At 44.4% G+C, this 13,104-nt stretch overlaps 2 long non-coding RNA genes across 2 annotated transcripts in view; both read right to left on the bottom strand.

Moving 5' to 3' along the window:
* Nucleotides 1-13,104, bottom strand: part of LOC148057500 (uncharacterized) — a 135,118-nt gene that overhangs the window by 64,577 nt on the left and 57,437 nt on the right. The window lies entirely within an intron of this gene.
* LOC148057501 (uncharacterized) overlaps nucleotides 3,260-13,104 on the bottom strand; it is a 34,677-nt gene continuing 24,832 nt past the window's right edge. The window contains exons 2-4 of the long non-coding RNA XR_015706231.1: nucleotides 4,729-4,847; nucleotides 4,279-4,390; nucleotides 3,260-3,683 (exon numbers count right to left, since the gene is read on the bottom strand). This is a non-coding gene — a long non-coding RNA (uncharacterized LOC148057501). The remainder of the gene's footprint in view (nucleotides 3,684-4,278; nucleotides 4,391-4,728; nucleotides 4,848-13,104) is intronic.

The raw sequence follows: 13,104 nt of genomic DNA, 5'->3' as shown, positions 1-13,104 counted from the left end.
TGGCTAAGAAGCATTCTGGTAAGATTGTAGGTTTTTTGGAACAGCACTTCCTACAATGGGGGCTCCCCTTGTCAGTGTATCCCCCCTGCCACCGCAGTATAAACCAAGCATGGTATTACAAGTTTAGTTATCTGCCATAACGAATGTTTTAAAGGTAACACACAACAGTGGTTATCTGGACTGAAACGCATGTTAGCAAGTAAACGTCTTAGTCTGTCCAGGAAGAGCCCAAACAAGCGTTCTGGTATCGCCTGTTGGCTGCAGCTGACAAAATGTGAGCAAAGGCCGGTCACCACATTTCCTGTCATTCTTTAAGAATAAGCAAGTCGGGATCCAAAGGTACTTTAGAGTCACCATCACAAGCTTCACGGTGGACCAAAGAAAATTCAAGATATGCTTCATTAACAACTGGAAGTGAACCAGGAGGGAATCTTCAAAGCCGTTAAGAAATTAAAGCTACCTGTGAGACGCCATGACAGCAGAAGTTCCCAAATTGAATAAAGCATGAAAATTGCTGGAAGAGTAGGACATAGGTGGGAGTCAAATCTTTTTGCCTAATTTTGTCTCCAATGCACTGAAATGACTCCAGCAAATCTTTTATACCCTTTCTTTGTGCCTTTGTTTCCACATCTGCAATTCAGATCGCAGTTAACCTGCAACAACATTTAACCCACAAGGATATAGAAAGGCTTGAAAGTTTTTTTGAGATCCAAGGCGTGGCTTAAGAAATACACTTATTAAAAACGTGAGCACTTGGGAGATGCTCAATGCCACCACCTCTGAACAGTATTTCCAGATCAGGAAGGGCAGTCTCCAGGCACGGGCCCATGCAGCTGGAGCTGAAGCAGTGTATCCCCAGGCTATTTGCTTCACAGAGCCCGGGACCTCTGTTTGCCTCCAGCAGCACACACAGACTCCCTGCAGTATTGTGCTATTAATCAACGCCTAAGTGCAAATGAAAAAAATAAAATAAAAGCGTGTCCAGAGTTCACACAGCTCCGACTTCTTCCACCTAAACCACAAAGGTCCAATAACCTCTTCGATCAGAAGGAACGAGCGTTTCACGAGTAACGAATCCATTAGAGGAATAAAGCACAAGAGGACCAAACTGCCCACAAACACTCAGATGACGGTGCGGGTAGGAATTCAGCCTTAAAGGACACAGCCTCACTGAGAAATGATGCACCATGAGCAAGCCGGTCCCAGAGAGCACTGAAAGGGATGCAAGGAAACACATATCACTGCACAATTAATTTACATCCCCGCCCGTTCAAACCTCATCTATATACAAAAAATAAATGTGAAAAAGAAGGTAATTTAGTTACCATAATAAAACACTACAATATGAAATGTTAGGTAATGGTGTCCTTAAACTAGACTCAAAGACTCATTTCCTTAAAGACTCTGTGCAAGTGCAAAGCTGTCAGTAGCATTAGTATTAACTAACGACAGCAGAAATTTTGTCCCATTTGTAACAGGCTGTCATGTTTTCACTATCTCTGAAAAGCTGATGTAGTTAAGCCATGGGAAATATAAGAAAGTTACTGGAATTAGTGAGGGTGCATATGTTTCTAGGTTTCTAGGAAGGCTGAAGTATGAGAATTTCACAGATGTGGGAACTTTTGATAGCATTCCAGTTGAAACAAACTTGTAACAAACCCTGTGGAGAGGTTCATTCAACAGGATGAGCTAACCAAGAAAACAGTCATTTCTGGCTAGTTGCATCAATATTAGCAGCAGCTGTGAACTTGGTAAACAGCTCTGTTTTCTGGTTGTCAAAGAGCTGCTAAAGCAGATGTGAAACTCAAAAATAGGTCACAAACAGAGAACGTGCAAGGGAATGCATCAGTATCAGACTGATCTGAAAAAAAAAAAAAAAAAAGTAATTCTGGAACATCTCAGTAGTGTTTATAACCCTGAAGCGTACCCAGCAGGGAACTGCACCCAACAATAGGCTGCTTCACGCGATCCTTACGCCAGGACCTTCCGCAGGCTGTGTGAATAAGGGCGCGGTGCTTCCAGCAGCTGAAGCGTCAGACAGAACCGGCACTGAATTGCACTCTGCTTCCCTTTGAATGAGGTTGTCTGAGAGAGGCTTTCATTCCCGTCTAGGTTAACTATAGAGTTTGAGGAAAAAAGACAGAGGTATCGCAATGAGCCAAACATGGATTTTGCCTTTGCCACTACAGATTACGAGTGCTCTCTGTCTGATACGCAGCCCTCCCGTGATAGCCATTCTTCCATGGACAGGAATTGTGGCCAATATGGCCATTACATTCCCTCTCTCTTTTTTTTTTTTCCCCCTCCTTTTTTAAAAGCCCACAGTACCTAATTCCCTGGAATTCCCCTATATGGAGATTCACTTGGATCTACTTCTAGGACTCTTGCAGTACTTACTTCCTTTATTACCAGCTATATAAAGGAACAAGATTTAACTCTAAAGAGTGCAAGCTAAGAAAAATAACATACTCTGGCTATAACAGGACTAAACAAGGAACCTACATGTCCTGTCATTCCCCCGGCGAGCCTCCGCAGCTGGCCTTCACAGCACAGGTGTGAGACCATCTTTGGCCAAATGCCTTCAACAAGCTGAGTCTAAGCCCCATAGCCCGAAGCAAGCTCAAATGCTTCCCGCATCAGTTAGTTACAAGGTGAGGACAGACATTCTCCCTTACCTGGTTGCTTCTACTTCCATTGCAACAGCAGGTTTTACCCCTCCAAGACATAACGACATTGTATAATTAAGCATTAATAAAAAGAAGGGACTAGTCAAAAAAAAAAAAAAAAAAAGCTGTTGCTATAGTTGGTCCATATGTGTTAAGGTCAACTCATATGTCCAAGAAAACTTCAGTAAGTATTCAGCAACTATATCCCTTCATTTAAGTAGCAGTGGCTCAAAAACAGCATTTAATGCAGAAACATTGAAGAGACTTCACATTATTGATGTTTCAAACCAGCAACCAGGCTTCCAGAATTTGTTTTCTCTCCTTCAGAGGAAGTGGGCAGGGAAGGGGAGAGCTTATATCCAACTTAAAAGAAACCCTTCGTGGCTTACATTAAGTTGGAAGCCTTATGCTGAGGCAAATTTATGTTTGTTTCAGCACAGATTTCTTATAGCCCAGAATCTAGGGTGAAACGTGGTTGTTGATCACCACATTAAAACGGGTGAGATAAACATAATAATTCATTGTTATCAATAGTTACGTGACACTGTTCAAAGGTGTTTTTTAAGCTAGTGGGCTTTTATTATTATTGTTCATCTAAACAATAACTCAAAAGTACTCGTATTTCCTACAAGTACGAATCTTGGAAGCTGAAGCATGATGCTGCACTATGCTCTTTTGAAGAACAGGTTTCTAGAAAAGGAGGCTGCAAAGGGAGAGGAGAAAGCTGTTACTTGTCCTACGAGGACATAAAAGGATTGTTTCATTCTTTCAGAAGAAATCAGGCTACGTACGCGCACTCCGTTCTTGGCCAGATTGTTCCCTCCCCTCCTCGTGGGGCAGCACATTAAATGCATTTGGCTGTTGTTCTTTGACTGCCGGGGGCGCTTTCATTCCAGCGGCAACGCAAGTAGCATGGGTGGATAGGGACAGGAGCCGATTTAAACTTTTTGCTGACAAACCATTTCAGAAGATATTTTCTGTCCCTACAGGTTGCAGTTCACGCGTAAGCTCTCACTTCTGAAAACAGAGCAACATGCGTTTTTACCAAGTAAACATAATGCAGACAAATTAGATGGTAACTATTTCAGAAAACTTGGCAGAAGTTCAGTTTACGCAAGGCTTTCCAAATGTTCCATATTTGCAGTATGAAGATGAAAACTCTGATCTTTGTAGTTTGAACTTGTCTATTTGGTTTACTGTTCCTTTTTGGCCTGAACAGAACTTTTATGTATATGAATTCTGATTTAATCCAGCAAACCCAAATAAATCCCAATGCAAACATGGGACTCTCAGCTCTCAAGGTTTGGCTCAGAATTTGGGGCTTCTGACATTTGAACTCTGGGTTCTCAAGTTGCTTTGAGATGCATTTAGGCTGGACTCAAAATGAATTCCATAAACTCCTTCCCTGGATTTTTATTGACTTAGTGACAGAGAAATCCTTCCCCAAAAGACAACTCATCAACTGTTACTCATCAGATCCTCAATTACAGTCAGACACTGAGTTACCTTTTGTACTGTAATCTGTTGATAGATTGTTTAAACTGGTGCTTAGCCCAAATTTCCACTAGCTGCAGCATGTTTTGAAAATTTCAAATGGCTTATCTCAACTTGCCTGCAATGATCTGTGTATGTCTGGTAGGAAGCATAAGGAAGTGAATGATTAATCACATTCTTCCTAGTAATTTAGAAGTGTTGATGAATGCCAGGAAACATTGTAATGAGTACTGAAAAAAAAAAAAAAAAAAAAGATAAGGCAATACATTGGAAGCATTACTGTTGCTTTCAGTAGAAGCAAAGTAATTAAGCCTGCTAATTAGTCATTACCTTTTAAAAAATAAATAACAATAGATACATTTCATGCACTGTCCATATTTGTGTGCAAAAAATCGTAAGCTGAGCACATACGACTATAGCACACAATCATTCATCATCAAAGCAACCCCAGCAGCTTTATCTCAAAATCGGTAACGAACATAGACATACACACAGTCAAACAATTTCTCTTCAACAGACATCTTTCAGTCTCTCATTTACTAAGCAGCACTGTACTTCAAATGCTTACTTTGGCGAAATAAGAAGAAATCCTATTTGTTTTTCACTCGCAGACTGTGTAAGGCACCGCCTTTATTCTGTGATGTGGTTCACACGATCTTTCGGACAGATCAGAGGGGAAAGTTGCACCTTTGCACGTTGCGGAAAAAAACATGCCACATATTTCATTCAATTATTCTGAAAGTGTTATAAGCTGTTAATTGTGTACACCAAGAAGGTGTGAATTAGGGTTGAGGATTTTCTCTGAAACAATTCAAAAGAGATTTCGTTGCTCTATTCAAACTATATTAATTTCAACCCCATATTTTCTAGAATTGCTTGGCTTAATAGCTATATAAAGTCTCATGTCCGACGTGGACTGCAGATTTCTATGAATTTGAATGAACTGAGTTTTAGAGTATATGCTTTAGAGAGCTAACGGGAAAACCGGAAAGTTAGAGCCTCAGAAGAAAAATACGTTATTTTTTTTTCTTCACAAATGCTCAAAACCAAATAGGAAAGCTCTGCTGTTGCCCTTTCTGGTATCTGTGGTCTTGTGTAGGGATAGTAGTAAAAAAAATAGAGACACGGCAAAACCATTCTGTAAGGCAAATAGTTGTCTATTATATTTAAAGCTTCCATCAAAACACTTAGAAACTGGTAACACACTGGTAAACGTTTCTCTACAGAAAACTCTGGCAACAAGGAAAAAGTGTCAGGAGGGACAATTATTACTATTATTTTAATTCCAAAGTATCCTTAATTGGAAATATCACTAAAACATTCATGCTTACAGAAGGAAGTTCTGCATATTCAACTGCATTGGCTGCAGAACTGAAGCCTACTAAGCGTAAAGCTGAAACACCGATTTGACAGATGATGAGATTCCCTTAGGGCTCACTTTTAGGGGCAGAACACCAAAGGACGATACAACCACAGTGCTGAAAGGCATTCAGCTCGAGATATAAATATCTGCCCTGTGTAGGCAGTCGCATAGCAAGTCAGTGTTCAACAGGGTTAAGTATACAATGAGCAACTAGTAAATCTGCTATTATTTCAGAAGTGGAAAATAGAAGAAAATCAAAGAAATAATCTTTTTTTAACTGGTAACTACAAGTTTACGCTAACTGCATTTGAAGCTATAAATTAAGAAATTGTTCAGAGTTCTGTCAAATTTATTGTCATATCTGAATTAGGTACCAAGACTCTGCAAAACCAAAGCAGTTTAAAATAAATTTAACGTGAAAGCCATAAGGTCCATGTCAAGCCCAGAGCCAGAATACTGGGAGAATTTTCAGAGAAGTATACGTTGAGATGAAAATAAAAACAAAGGGCAAACTAAACAGCATTAAAAACACCCCCACCACGCATCCCACCCACCCTTCAGCATCACTTTCCATTCTTTTCAGAGGTTAATGCTCCCTTTTTCAGAACAAAAACGTTCACACGTTGTTCACACCGATTCTAGTAACTTATAAAAATGTTACCAATTAAAATAAAGGACAACAAGCGGCCAGGAGACTAGTTTGACATTTGAGACAGCGCCCTGCTCTTCTACAACCCTCCTATATAAATCGTTCAGTCTCTTTGTCTCACATCCATGGCCTGCGGGTAGGAGGGCCGCCCACGCCATGTTAGCAACCGTCAGGTTTGCCCCAAAGCTCAGTATCGGGGACGGAGGAGTACCTACCCCACTGGACAATGGTGTGTCTGTCTGCGTCCATCCCTGCATAAGTTTGCAGAGGATGAAAGAAACCTCAAAGAGTAATGGGAAAAAAAGAGAGCACCTTCTTTGTATTATGACAACAGATTTGTACGCACATATGTATACACACACATATATAAATGTGCATCTTTCTTATCCCTCTTGACTACTTACTAAGACCTCGTGGTTGAGAAGCACGATCAGGTACAAAGTGAGCCTAACATTATGGAAATAATTCTATTTGGGAATCATCAAGCACCCATTTCTTTTTGTCCTTTCCCTCCCACGCTTCCCCTGCACGACACCGTTGCTCTCAAGCAGTTCCTTTACAGGTCAAGTTCCAGCCTTCCCCCCCCCCCCCCTGAAGCACAAAAAACTCCAGTTGCAGTATCTGAATAAAATCCAAGGGTAATAACAAGCTATTTCCCCATTGCAAGATCTGCATTTGCCAAAATAAATTACTAAAACCCAGAATAAAGCACAAGGTAAAAGTGGTTACGCTGTGAGAATGTAACAGGCAGATGTGTCACTACTCTGAATGTCTACCCAGACACAGAAGATTTTTAAGCTGCAGATAAAATTAAAGATGAAGTGTTGTGCCTCGTGGGTTACACAGCAATATGCCAACAGGAAAAAGAAATCATCATCCAAATGGCTGGGATGCTACAAACATCAACACAGAGCTTCGCATGTGGCAAGAGGACAAGCTAAACAAAATTCCCAGAAAGACATATATAAATACATTGAATCTACTTTAGAGAAAGTATCCTAATTCTGTATACGAATAGCCAGCAGTCCAAAGAGGATCTTTGGTCCTCTGAGTAAAGAGCAATCAGAGGTGCTGCCTGTGCCCTCTTGGGCAAGACCTAGCTCAGGCCCGTGCCTGCCATTCTGCAGTCCTGCTCGGCAGACCAGAGCAGTGACAGCGGAGCTGGCTGAAGCAGCATAAAAGGCCAGCAGAGGACCCATAGCTGAAGCACAATTACGGTGTACGCGCATGTTCCTGTGTGATCTCTTAAGTGCACACGGAGACAACGCAGGGTCAATTGTGCACGTCGCTTCGTGCTGCATCTGCTGTAATGCTCTCACAGCCACAGAACTGGGGGTAAGATACCAACTACACATTGAGGGAACAGACCAGAAAGCACATTTTTGATTGCCCCATGAAACAATTAATTCAGCCTGGGAGTTGTAGCTTGTGCTGCTTACTGTCTTCCATCTCCTCTGGCTTCAGCAACAGTATTGCCAATGACCTTCCCTACTGCCCATCCTTAAGAGCTCCCCAGGGATCAAGGGGCTCTGCCTGAGTTGAAGGGAGCAGCCAGCAAAGGAGGTCCTCCTTCCCACAGAGAGCGAGCACTGCAGGGCAGCTAGGAGCAGGAGGAACTGAGAAGTGACGGATTATCGTTCATAGCTGTCAGCCTCCCCTTCTCAGCACCAGTGCGTAACAGATTTAGGCAGACTGGTTGTTCCGTCCTAAAAGAGGTAGGTAGACCTTGAAGGCAGATGTGCCAGCTCGACATCCACTGACCCTGAGCAAGAGAACTTATTTCCCCTCACAGCATACGGATGCTTCTGTTTCAGGAGAGACCCGCAATCAATCGTATTGACCGAAGGATCTGTAAGCAGCATTTTGAACGCTCAGCCTGGACAGTGCGGGACTAGAACAACCTGGAGCATACCCACCGAGACCTGAGGCTCATCCTGCTTACATGAGAAGCAAATTCCAAAGGAAGTGGCACATAAAAGGTACAGGTTGTTGTAACCTTTGCTATGAGAAATCTTGTTGAAACTTATATCAATGCAGAAGGAAAAAAAATATTCAGGATTTCCTGTTTAACATTCTAGAGACTAATTGAACAGAGATAGCCTTGTTCAAGCCCTAAGCAACACTTTCTGGCACATGAGGGAGATAGAATCACTTTAATTTTATTAGGCAGTTACTTGAAATAAGGTGATTGAGGAAGAGGTTTTATCTAGGGATAAAAGCTCAGCTATTTTTTCCTTCAGTATAAAACGTTGCTGTAAGGATGCCAGCCTGAAAAAAAACCTACAGTGTAATAAATGTAGAAATGCTCCCAACGATTTCCTAAGTGCATGCTGCAGGCATTCAGAGTAGATATAATCACTACATGTCACGCTGGCAGCTATGTGGTACTTGCATCCACTTTGGTGCAGCAAACTATGAAACATGTAGATAAATTAGAGGGAATACAGAAAGGGGTAGTAAGACTGAAAGGCTTTGGAAAATGTTGATGAAAAGGAAAGGTTAAAACAATTGTTTGTTTAGTCGGAGAAACAGAGAAGTGATGAGAGATGATAATAGGTTTCCAAGACGTAGAAGGCTGGTTTTTTTAAACAAGGAAAGACTTTACATGACCCTTTGTTCATGTACTACCTTAAACGTAATTTTCAGTAAAGAGGATTGAGGTAAATATTAGGGGGAAACCTTTCTAACTGCAGGTATAATTAAACAGTAGACTCAGCTACTCAGGAGGTCATGGCATCCTTCTCATTGGAGGGTCTTGAGCTAGAAATTAATCTCTCAGGAGAGTTTAAGTACAGATCCTGCCGAAAAGCTGGGTGACGTACAAGATGACTTCCTGAAGGGCACTCTGGTCCTGCATTTCAGCAGTGCTTCATAACTTGGATAGATGTCAAACTGGCAATTACCATCCAGGTCCTTATTTCTCCTATTTAGAGAGCTGGCCTCTTGAGCATTTCGGCTACGTTAGCAGGTAACGCTCTCAGTGCCCGAGCATCAGTATAACACAAACCCGTTTCACACAAAAAGCTGCGTTACCGACTAGTCGTTTCCCTCTGCTGTGCTCCGTAGCCCAAGCGACACAGCGTAGCCTCCGGGCAGGACCCTACGCGCGCCAGCCACCAGCTGGCTTTTCCAGGGGCGCAAAAAGCGACATGGCGCCCGCTTGGCGTGAGGCAGACCTCGGGCCCCCACCGGGGCGTGGGGAGACGGGCAGCGCCAAGGTGAACAATCATATACGCTGCCCTGGGTGCTGCGTGGGTCGCGCTGCACCAAGCCACGTGCGTTAAAAAAAAGTTAGAGAATATTTTAAAAATGCAAAAATTTAAAAAAAAAAAAAAAGTTACCTTTAGCTGGAATTAACGGCAGGACATTACTCCCCGTGATGTGCCGTTTCTGTGGCGGAGGCCTGAAGTAAAGCCCCACGAACTGAGCGGAGCTGCCAGCACGGCGCCCCAAAACCTCCCCCCCACCCCCCCGTGGCGGGGGAGCGCCGGGGCAGCGCGGGCGGGCGGCGGCGGCAGCGCGCCCCCTGGCGGGCGGCGGCGGGGCGCCCCTGGGCCGGAGCCCCGGGGCCGGAGCCGCTGGGCCGGAGCCCCGGCGCTGTCCGCGACGAGAAGGGCAAACGCGGGGCTGAGCTGGCGAAAGGGGGGGAACGGGCCGCACCGCACCGCCTCCCGGCGCAAATGAAGACTCGAGAGAGGAAGGCAGCGGGGCAGAGCGGACTGCGAGGGCGGAGGAGCACAGGGGGGATCGGCAGGGAAAGATGCCGCGGAGGAAGGCGTGGAGGCGCCCCCCGGGGTGGTTTCCACTCACACAGCCAGGCGCGGAGGGATTAATTGCCTTTTTTTTTTTTTTTTTTTTTTTTTTTTTTTTTTTGAAGTTGCAGGGGTAGCACCGGCAGGACTCCGCCGTCCTGCGCTTCTGCTGCAGCTCCGGGTCAGGGACTGGGGCAGAACCCGAGGCCCAGACCCGCCTCGACGCCGCTCCCCCGCCTCCCCCCAGCCGGCCGCGGCCGCGGGGTTCCCTGCCCGGCCTCCCCCCCTTCGGGAACAACCGCCCCCTTCTTCCTCCCCACGCTCCGCGGCTCCTGGAAGAGTGGTTTTTCAGACCGTATCCTGCTCCTGTAAAGCTTTAACAGACTCAATATTACAAGATGTTATTATAATCTGCTGGGACCTGTTGCTGTGAAGGGATTTTGACAATATCAAAACACTAGGAAGACTCATGCAACAAAGTTAAAACCAGGTAGTCAAAATGAATATTTCAATCTGAAGCCTCAAACTCTATTTTTAACCTCTATCTTCTGATAACTGAAATTCAGCTCCGGCTGGTTTTTCATTTTCATTTAAAATTTACACACATTTGAAAGCCATCAGGTGCTCGCTTCTGCTCTGGAAACATTCTCACATCTGCCTGTGCTTTCTCCTCAGCAAGACCCGTCGCTGCTTGGTTTCTTCGCTGAAACCCTCCGTGGTGAGCTGCCTGCCCCCCTGCGCGGGAGGGGAGGAGGTCTGGTCAGTTTGGTGCCAGTGGTGCCTCTCCCCCCCAGGTCACGCTGCATGCCGGTCTGTGATCTTGCAGCTAGTTGTTTTCTGTTAATGACGCCGGTGGGGTCGGAGGCATGAGCCTACCAATAAAATTTGAAAATGATCATTATCCCATTATGTGAGAGAGTATAGCTTCCCTGCCATTTAATTTAGCTGTTTAAATAAGCACACACATCTCAGAATGTTTGCCCTCCGATTCCTCTAGAGATGGTTCAGCAATACCAACTTCCTAAAAGAGATTCAAGGACAGCAGACTGAAACAACACAAAACGCTCTGTTGCTTCCCAAATTCCAACCCATAGGAGGTCACTTAACTGAGGAAAGAGTTACTTGTCACCAGCCCTACGTGGAGAGAAAGAAACACGCACACAACACACGAGTCCACTCCAACTGGCAGAGGGAACCGCGAGCGCCGAGTAGTTTCGGCTTCCTGCTCCAGCAGCATCTTTGTCTAACCAAGCCCAGTCCACCCCCGCCCCCGTCCTCGCTCCCATAGGTCCAAGATTCAAGAAGACATATCTGGGGGTCCCGTTTCCCCCCAGGAGGGTCTGATGAGAACCGGGGAGCCTTCTTACACAGCTGCAAGGTAGGAGATTTCAGCCTGCATCGCATGCTTTCAGCACTGCGGCTGCAACCCCCATTTTGCCAAGTTCACTTCTTACAAACACTTTGCAACAAACCTGCCTCATCTCCTGTTTTAAAGGTCTTCCCAAAGAACGCGTTTGAGAACCTGCCTATGTACAACTTAAAAATCGCAGTTTGATTTAACCTGTTTAAGAATACCTGTACCTTGTCATTTCCCAACTCTGACTTACTTGGCATGCTTTCTGCCAAGTGCTACCTGCACACCTACCACAACAACATGGCCCCCCCCAAGTGCAGAACCAACCAAAGGTTGTTTACAGACAAACCGATCTGGGAAAGAAGATAGGCCCTTCATTTTGGACTTCACTCGCAGTCTCCAACTCTAAAGAGCACTCAAAAGTGGTAAAAAAGCTAAGACGAGGAAAAACATCCAGATGTTGTACCACATAGCCTGGACCTGTGTATTTCTCATGCTTCCAAGAGACTGGTCCTGAAAACCTCAGAGCCTGTGGGTTTACTTGCTTTCACTACCATTTGTCTACAAAGAACTGTAAATACAGAGCGGCCACCTCCTTGTAGGGTGGGAAGTTGCACTTAAGTGCAACTGGGAGGTCCTCACTACATCAGCACTACTACTGGGAGCCTAAAAAGCCTAAAGAACTATCCATCCGGGGAAAACAAATTGGACCTTCAGCCTGCTCAGCTGTGAGAAATTAAAAAAAAAAAATACAGTGGCACAATATATGAAACCGAACAATGGCAGCTTGATCAACACCCAGGCAGGAGGAACTCCATCAGGACTGAGAGAGGAAAACAAATGCTAACACATGAATTGCCAACAGATCTCCTTTTACTAACCAAAGGCAAGCGCCACCGATGTCAGTTTGACATAGAGAAGGCAGAGCTGTCTTGGCACTCGGTGCCAGAGACCCTACAGCATTCCTTCATCTTCAGGTTTTCAATAAATGAGAAAACTCCAGCCACATAGCTGTCAACTTTTTACAATTTACAAGCCTCAGCATTTCCTAACAGAGGTGATGACTCCTGCAGAGTAGATTCGAGTCCCATGATAAGAGTCTTGCTTCTCTTATTTACATTTAGCAGATCCTTCAGAAATCATCCCAGGCCTTCAGAAGTCCATGGACCACAAATTAAATACTTTCCAGACATAAGTATGTGCTTCATAGCCTGGAAAACCTAGCACAACTGGGCAGGCAGCCAGAGTCAGTCTTTGGACTTTTTTTTGTGACTGGCATGATTTAACTGCATCCCTTTTATTTATTTATACGAGGTGCTCTTGTGACAGAACAGGGAGGATTTACACAGAGATGTTAAGTATCTGCTCAGCTCTTCCCCATCATCTATATCATGCTGGCGTAGTGCCCTGCAGAAAGCACCAGGGCCTATCTGTTTGCATCCTTTGTTAGCAGTAGATTACCAGCCAGTGCAAAATATATCCCGGGTGTATTAATGTGGTCTTCACAGGTGATGCTCAGGGGGTATTGTACTACAAGTCTACAAATGAAATCTTGTGATGTCAGGGATGCTACTCATTTATGGTTGAATTAGTATATAGATATTTACGTATATAATACTTACCAAAGTACATACTGCTTTAGAAGATGTATAAATAGGTAAGTGACTGAAACAACATTTACGTACATCTTTTAGGCTGTTCGCATTCACTTAAGGACCATGCTGTGAGAAGCAGTTATGCAGACTGAAGCGCACAGCCTCATCAGTCCAGCTAGAGTCCAGCCTGTACTTGTGCTCACCCCACCGCCCCGCAGAACTTCCTCGTTC

Source organism: Nipponia nippon, unplaced genomic scaffold (genome assembly GCF_047370975.1).
Source record: "Nipponia nippon isolate SJK-2023a ecotype South Korea unplaced genomic scaffold, ASM4737097v1 scaffold_1, whole genome shotgun sequence".
NCBI classification, from domain to species: Eukaryota; Metazoa; Chordata; class Aves; order Pelecaniformes; family Threskiornithidae; genus Nipponia; species Nipponia nippon.
The sequence above is the reverse complement of the archived record's forward strand: the minus strand, read 5'-3'. Positions and strand labels throughout refer to the sequence as shown.